Source organism: Sesamum indicum, linkage group LG4 (genome assembly GCF_026168435.1).
Source record: "Sesamum indicum cultivar Baizhima isolate 11 linkage group LG4, ASM2616843v1, whole genome shotgun sequence".
In the NCBI taxonomy this organism is placed as follows: domain Eukaryota; kingdom Viridiplantae; phylum Streptophyta; class Magnoliopsida; order Lamiales; family Pedaliaceae; genus Sesamum; species Sesamum indicum.
The window spans coordinates 8,397,292-8,406,458 of record NC_142660.1 but is presented as its reverse complement, the minus strand read 5'-3'; positions in this window follow the sequence as shown (position 1 = coordinate 8,406,458).

Below are 9,167 nucleotides of genomic sequence, written 5' to 3'. Positions count from 1 at the left end.
AAATAATTAATTAAATCATATTTAATTAATTATTTGTGTTGGGCTTATGTTTATTTAATTGGATTAAATAAACTTTTGGATTTCATTGAGGTTTAAAATTAATTGGATAATTTCAAGCTCATGGATATGGTTGGACTTGATTTAATTTGATTAAATTAAAACTAGTCAAAATTGATCTATGACTTGAAGTCCAAGTCCAAGTTGGAGCAAGTTGAGAAGGAATTTCAACTTCTCAACATGTGAAGGCCATGATGGCTAAGTGGTGCGTAAAGTGTGTAAAGATAACTTGAAGTTTGAATTTAGAATTCATACTACACACTACACACATACTTTTCTCAATCCCTTCGCTTGCATACTAACAATAAGCCACGAAATTTCACTCACATTTTCTCCATATTTTGGGTTCTTGAATTAGATTCAAGTTGAGAACAAGAGAAATACGTATGCACTAATCAATAGTGTAGTAAGATTTTGCTCCTTCCTCGATCTAGCTTCTACCTAGTAGTAGATCTAGACTTTTTTCCACTAGTATGGTGTGAAAAAATTAGAGGTACTCTAATTTGGATCCTAAAGTGAATGAAAAAAAGAATGAAAAGAGAACCAACGCTTGTTTCCGTTCTACGTAAGAAAAAGAAAAGGTATTGTTCGGTTTATATTAATTGTTTCTTTTAGTTTTCTCCTTTACCCACATTCTGAAGCATCTTTTATTTGCTTTAATGATGCATTTAAAAACACCAAATGCTTGAAAGTTCAAATGGAACACCCTTTTGAAGCCTATTTTAAATTCATTTTTCCTACACTTCCGCCGCATTCTGGCCATACCGATTCTTTCAATTAAGATAGCACTATCTACGACTATGGCCTAAACTCCATATGAGATACGGCATGGAAAACCTCCTTCTTATAAATTCCTTCGGGTATGGGGAAGTCCTGCGTGTGTCAAGAAACTCGTGGAAGATAAGTTAGATTCAAGATCCAACTTATGCAGGTTTGTTGGGTATCCAAAGAAAATTTCAGGATACTTCTTTTATGATCCCTCGAAACAAAAAGTGTTTGTTTTGAGAAATACAATGTTCCTTGAGTACTCAACGGGAGGGGTTTGTTGCTTGAAGAGTCAAGTGAAGCAACCCCTCAAGCAGAAGTAACTTCATCAACTCTTGAGGTTCCTACTAACGTCATACAAACCCTCTATAGGTCATTTAGAGTATCTCTTCTGCCTAAGAGATACGGTATGCTAGGATTAACTAGTCAATTGGATAATGATCCTAAGATGTTTGGACATGCGATGTCCGACATCAATTCGGAAAATGACTTAAGGCCATGAGTTCCAAAAGACTCCATGTATTCCGAAAAGGTGAGGACATTGGAAGATCCACTTAAAGGTTTTAGGCTTAATGGGTGCAAATGGGTCTACAAAAAGAAACATGGGGCAGATGGGGTAGTGATGACCTTCAAGGTAGGGCTAGTGGCGAAGGGCTATACATAAAGATCCAGAGTAGATTTTGAAGAAGCCTATTCGCTAGTAGTCATGGACAAATTCGTTAGGATCTTTCTTTCCATAGTAGTGTATTATGATAACAAAATATGACAAATAGATGTGAAAATGGCATTGCTCAAAGGTTTTGTTAAGGAAGAGATTTAAATTGATCAGCCATAGGGTTCATATCAAAGCGGAGTGAGCAAAAGGTTTTCAAACTCCAAAGGTCCATCTATGAACTCAAACAAGGGTCTCGAAGTTCGTTAAAGAATTGCTATGGACTGGGAAAGCAGCGGACGGGTGAAATAAAAATATTAAAATGGTGCAAAGGGGTATTTTCTTTGAAATTTCCGGATGTTCGGTGTTTGAGAAAAGCATAATAACAAATATATAAGCATGTTAGACATGTGGCTAAAGGATGAAACAAAAAAGCATAAAAATATAACATGAAACTTTACCTTTGTTTCTTTAAATGAGAAGCATCATGCGTTGTTTGCCTTTTCGTTCCTCTTTCGTTCACTTTAGGATCCAAATTAGAACCCCTCTAATTTGTCCTCACCATACTATAGAATAGATATAGTTCTTTTTCTATTGCTAGATAGAACAAAGAACAAGAAGAAAAACAACTCCAAATAAACACTATTGTTTAGTGCTTTTGGATTGTTTTATGTTCTAACTTGAATCAAATTCAACATAGAACAAAAAGGAGAATATTCTTAGAGAAAAATGGGGGAAAATTCGTGGCTCATGTCATTGGTTATATTGGATATGCGTGTAGTTTTATATATCACATACAATTGAATTCAAAATTCAATAACTACCAAGTTTGCCTCCAAGGCAGCCTATACACACACATGCATATAACCTTCAACTATGATGAAATAACCACTCTATCATATTCATCATAGTGAGGAGTTTCAACTCCTTAACTTGCTCCAACCACCCCCAAATAGGCTTGAACATAAAGTATACATCGGGCTTGATATAATTAAATCAAATTAAGCCCAACCAAAGTTCATTGGACAATAATTAATTACATTAATTTTAGTCCAACTAAGTTCAAAAATTCATTGCCTAGTTGTTATTCTCCAAGTAACTACTGGCTTGGCTATGCTACGCTCCACATTCAACCATTCGATGTGGTTTTTCATCCAAAACACTTCCTGAGCAACTATTAAAGTCACTATACATTTGACTTCCATGATGAAAACTATTGTGGCATCCCGCTTAAAACCATTTCAAGTCACCACATCACCATTAAGTCTGAATGTACATTCAAATTGAGACTAGTTACCAGTCACATATAACTAGAAGCTAGTATCGTATAGCCTTCTAGAATCAACTCTCTATTGACTTGTATCAAGAATACTTCTTTAATTCTAATTCAGGTACTAAAGAGTAATCTTGACTGCTAGGCAATGCCTTTTTTATACACTCACGATATCCATTTTTATGCTCAAAGCACAGACAGCATTCGCCTAGTGCATCGAACCACAAACCCATGTTGTCAATGACAAAAGACATAGGGGATGTCAAACACCTTTCTAAGCTCCTCATCAGTCCACGAAGACTGAGTCTTGGACTTTAACCCTATGATAACGGAAGAAATCCAATTCTTTCATGGACAATACGTGAATAATTTTTGTGCTTCAGTGTTTCCCAACATCTTCATATCATTCCAAATAAATAAGACATTCACACCTAAAACACTAGGAACACAACTAACATCCCACTGACCTTCCAACTTATTCTCAACCTGAGCCATACCCTGTATGACCTTGTCTAAACGAATATTCCAGATACAAGAAGTTTCAAACCTAGTTTGTACTCCATATCGAATCCCATGGATCCAAGCCATTCATCTAACCCGATGTCCTACATAGCTTCTCCTTAATATCTTTGGATCATAATCTAATTGACTGGTCAGACTCAGAAGCCTGTACCTATTAGGTAACTAAGGTGTTCTAGTCATCCCTCAGGAGGTTGGAATATAGTGAGTTAGTGGAAGAATTCGAATAAAAATGATGTTTGCTATATTTGACTGAGGTGTCTCTCGACTTGATTCCTCATGGAGCTACTCCTCACGTCAGTTATCTAACGAAATTCAATTTTCTTTAGGATAATAAATGTACTTGTACAAACCTAGTTTGCCTCCCACTAGTCCCTTAATGTATGTAGGACCATCCCTTATCAGAGACACCATTGTGCAAACAGACTTGCCATGCCACATGGGCTATGGTAGTTCAATAAAAGAATAATCGAATCAAGTCCATCAAGGTTCAATCCCTCCCTTATCTGAGACACCGTTCAATTGTGGCACTCCAAATAAGGACTCCACTGGGTGAGAATTTCATTCTCGTCAGATACTTCAAGAATCCCCACCAAACACACACTACCTCGATCCAATCGAATGATTTAATTTTGCAACCAGTTTGTTCTCTATTTCAAACCTAATTCTCTGAACCTTCCAAAAGTCCTTAGACTTGTGAACCCTCTTTTGGCTCTGTGTATTCAATGACTCATAGATGTCTAATTGGATCCAATCCAATATACCATTGGCAAGCACACTTTGTTCTACAAAGTGCTTCTCGATCCTCATCTTGCTTAGGAAGGACTTGCAAGCTTGTAAACTCAACTTGTCTATTTCTACACTCGTTAAGTTCACCAACTTCCTTATCCTAACTAGAGAAATTTGACCTAGCTTTTCATGCCAGATTTGTGAGTTTATCTTGATTATTCATTTTTACCATTTGTTTTGAGCACTCCATAATCCAATTATGAGATAGTATTTAAATAATTACATAAACAACCTAGCAGACAAGAATAATCATTCTTTGTCAAATGAAATAACCATCATTTATCAAAATCATGTTATCCAAATTGTCCAACAATGAAAAAATATAATTTGATCATGCTAGGTTATATAATTATATCCTATCAATTTTATCCTAACATGATCACTAATGGCTAAGCCTGTCTAGTCTTTTATCCACAGTAGCAACTCCTGCCATTGCTAAGTTTCAAGACCGTTTGTCTCAGCCTACTACTGCTTTTCACCACCTACAAGCCATTTGCAAATATGAGCTTTACAGTTGGTATCCAATACCCAAGAAGTATAATTGTAGTCATGTTACGGCTCAATAACAAATTATACCTTGATTATAGAGGACTTTGGGACACTCCCTCTTCTATTGCTCCTTTTCACGGCAATTAATGCAAACATCTTTTGGAATCCATGACTGTCGAACCGCCTTCCTCTTTCTTTTGCCCATGCCCAGTTGGGCAATAAGAGTGCTCTGAGTGCTACAGTAGCTGATTATGTCTTATATTTCTTCCTCCTCCAGGTCCGGCCTCTTTGCCTTCGCCTCTGAGATTGAAGCATCCCCTACCAATACCGATGGCGCAGACTTTTCAATCAAGCCTCGTACTGGACCAGCATATTTATCAACTTATGAAGGTCTTTGTCAAGCCCATTCTTGTTATAATTCACAATAAACGGGTCAAAGGAGGGAGGAAAGACTGAAGGAGCACATCAATGTACGTCTCTTTTTCAAGATAAGTTTTGAGGTCCTTGAGCTTCTCCACAAGGGATAGCATCTTAATCCCATGCTCCTGTACCGAAGACCCTTCAATCATCTTGGCACCGAAAAATACTTTTGTCACAGCATATCTAATATGCCGGTCCAGAATCGCACAAACCTGGCTCATGCAGAGCATTATCGATTGGACATCATCATGCCTATCGTACTATTTTTGGATGTCATTGATCATTGACGCTAGTAGAATACTATGAACCTTCTGATTGTCCTCATGTCACTTCTTAAACGTCAAACGTTCTTCGCCTGTGGACCTTTTCGACAAGGGCCCAAGGAAGAGACTTATCAAGAATATAGGTCTGGTTCTCAAAATCTAGGACAATCCTAAAATTTCGCAGCCAATTATTATAGTTTGTTCTGTTAAATTTATTAGCATCCAGAATTGCAGTGAGTGGATTCTTAGACATCTACAACCAAATGTAAACAAAAATGTAGTAGATTATTATAATTAAATATCAAGTTCAAGACTTGGTCTTCAGTCATTAACCCGTCCCATTATTTCTTCAAAAAGCCCACCACTCTCAAGTTGGATTTAGAAAAATCATTTTCTAGTAGGCTTGGAGTCTAAAAACGCAATTCTCTATGCCTTGTTTTTTCGATTCACACAGAAAAAAACTTCGTGGGAGGTAACCTATACCATTCTCATCCAATGATATCCCCAAGTTATTTTACCTCGATTCTTCACATAATCTCAAGGACTCCAAGCAAATCAGACTATTCAGCGTTAGGCCCATCCCATCAACCAAACGAATATCTCAATTGCCCCCCCCCCCCATGACTCGTGAGACAGGAAAATAGGAGTATATTCCATTCGTTCACAATAATAGTGTAGTTTTCTTCCATTCCAAACATGCCACGACTTGTGAGATCACGAATGGGTGAAAGTGGCATCCACCCCACATTGTTGTGGATGGAAGGCTTGGATTTGATTAAATCATTTGAATTTCAATCCATTATGGGCTTAATATTTAATTTGGACCATCCAAGTGAGAGTTAAGTTTGTTGTAACCGAGACCTCATCATTATAAGTTTTTGCATGCATCTGTTTTAGTCATTGAGTACAAACAGATGCATTCCAAACACATTATACTCAAATATTAAAACGTAAACCACATGCAAAAACAAGCCTAGCACGCCCCTATTGGATGATCACAAGCCCAATCCTAAGTGACCTACTGAGCCCCCGGTGAGTCTATGGTCAATTTAGAGTGTGGCCTAACTATTATAAAATAGTAACCCATTATCATTCTAATGGGCCTTCCTCTTTGTTCTTCTTCCGTAATGAGCTCTGTCCAACAGGCCTACGCCTTCATCTCCTTGGAAGCTTACATTTATTAAAAATGAATTAAACCTCACATTCCTAACTACACTCATTACAATTGAAATTGGAAACCCCAATCAAAAGTTGGGGGAGTACAAAAGAGGGAGAAAGCAAGCCTTATTATTTCAAGGCTAAAAACGAAAGAATGAATTAAAACAAAGATGCACATAGGCCTCACCCAATATAAAAGTAAACCATGGATTTGGCCAATGGGGTTTGTGATCATCCTCATTGTTTATCCAGTAAACAATAACTAACACATTTATATCAAATATAAACATATTAAACAAATAAATACAATCCATGTATTTAAATATAGATATCCAATATCAAATACTAAAAACATATTAAATGTAGAAAATAACACACTAATAATGCCATTAAAAATTGATCCATACATCCAATGTACAATTTTTTTGTTTGTTTAGAAACTATTTTCAAATTAATTTAAGGCACAATTTATTTTTTAAAAAATCAAATTTAACTAAAATTAAAATTAGCCAAAATTAATAATTTCAGAAAAGTTGCAGAAATTGGAAAAAACAGTCGAACCGTTCAAAACCGCATACGGTCGTCCGCTGCTAGTTGTGCACGCGCAGGTGCCTACCTGCACGCCCTTGCCTCAAAGCCATAAAATATGCTTTCCAAAAGCAAATTAAACACGTTGTTCATGCTCAACACATAATAACATGTTAATCCTAAACCACGACATCGAACCGGGCTCTGATACTACTGAAAGAATTGGTATGGTCTGAAAACGCAGCGGAAGCATGAAATAAAAAAAATTAAACGGTTCAAATGGGAGTTCCTTTTGAAATTTTCGGGCATTCGGTGTTTGTCAAAAATATAATAATAAATATATAAGCATGCTAGACATGTGGGCTAAAAAGACTTGCACTAAGTACTGCAGCCATGTTTTCGTTGGCAAGAGACATAGTCGTCTGTGCAGTTTTAGTGGGTTAGTTAGCAAGTTAGTCGACTGACTGAACTGACTTACAAAAATCATCATATGGACACTTCTAAAGAGAGGTTTGGCTCCTCGTTGAGCTAGCCAAGGTCTAACCAAAGCCCTGGGCTTATATCTTAATAGACCAAGCTTTATTAATTAAAATTAAATCAAGCCCACGTCTTATGAACTTCAATTAAAATCTAATTAAAATTAAATCAAGCCCAACATTAAAATTAAAATCCCTTAATCCAATTAAGAGATCCAAGTCTTTTTTCATCTCTCCATCAATTTATGGATCCAATTCATAAATTGGACCAAGCCCAATAAAATTAATTTAATTAATTTTAATGGCTAACTTAAAATACTGATTAATTTAATTAATTAAATTTCAAGTCGTACATCTAATGGATTGGTCTAAATAAATGATCCAATCATTTATTCTCTCCAAGAATCAATTTAATCCAATTAAATTAATCCGACTCTTTTGGAATTAATTATAAATTAATTTCATCCCATTATAGTGGTAGGGTGTGACTCTTTAGGTTCACCCTCAGCTAGACTTGGGCGTGTGTGACCAACACAATTAATTAAATCTAATTTAATTAATTATTTTTTATTATCCCATAACCAGAAATAATCCATTATCATGGGTGGTCGTCTAGTAATAGTCCATGGCACTAGAGACTAGGTGAATATAAATGAACATTCAGGCAAACGAATTAATAAAAGTAAAGTCTTTCCATCAACCGTCTCCGAGCCTTAGTCTAGGACATGAAATTTGAAGTTGATTTCCATCCTGAACTAAGCATCTATACTTAATAACTCGAGATCACCCTTTTACCTTGTTGAATTGTCATAAACCTATCTTACTTATTCAATCACTATGGAGATAGATTTTTAGGGAAACGTGTCTTAGAGCATATAAGAGATGCTACTATCACAATACTAACAAGGGACGGATTCTTTTTGGAACACACTGTCCTTACTACATACTCTAACTGCACTAGATAAGTCTTATAACATACGTATCTTTCAACACAGACATTGCTCACCATATCTAAGCTACAGCCATCATGTGCATGTGACTGCTATGGTTTCTCAAATCTGAGGATTAGTCTCGTATTATCGGCGTCGGGAATCCTAGTCATACCGAACAAATCTTAGGAGACTTTCATATGACGATTTCCGCGAGTCAGTTTAGTCAGTCAACTACCTTGCCAACCAACCCACTAAATCTGTATAGACAACCTACATTTCCTGCCGACGAAACACGGCTGCAGTACTTAGTGAAAATCTTTGTAGGATACTCGATGACCTATCTCGAGGTTCTCAACTTGGAACGTTTCAGACCAATCCACAGTGGTTGGTTTCATGGCCACCAACAAATGTGCAACCCAACCTCTTGGATTTATTTATTTAATCTGTGGGCTTTATTTGTGCAGTTAAGAATATTAACAAAATAAGTAAACACAACAAAGTACAATGCGGATTATTGAATATTACTTTAATTCAAAATAATAAATATAATACATTACATCAAAATTGTCAGAAATGACTTACAGAAACATAATCCAATTGACTTTTTGCTGACCTATTCTAGTAGAGTCGTGGCCCATTTATTCACTTCTATTTTCTTGTCTCATGAGTCATGTGCGCTATGATTTGGTTGATGGGTCGAGTCTAATGCCAAATAACGTGATTCGCTTGGAGTCATCGAAATCAAGTGAAAATGGTGAGGAAAAATGTTCTGAAAATCTCATAGGTTGAGAGTGGTATTGGATACCTCCCACAAGGTTATTTACATGTGAATCATAAAATGGGGGC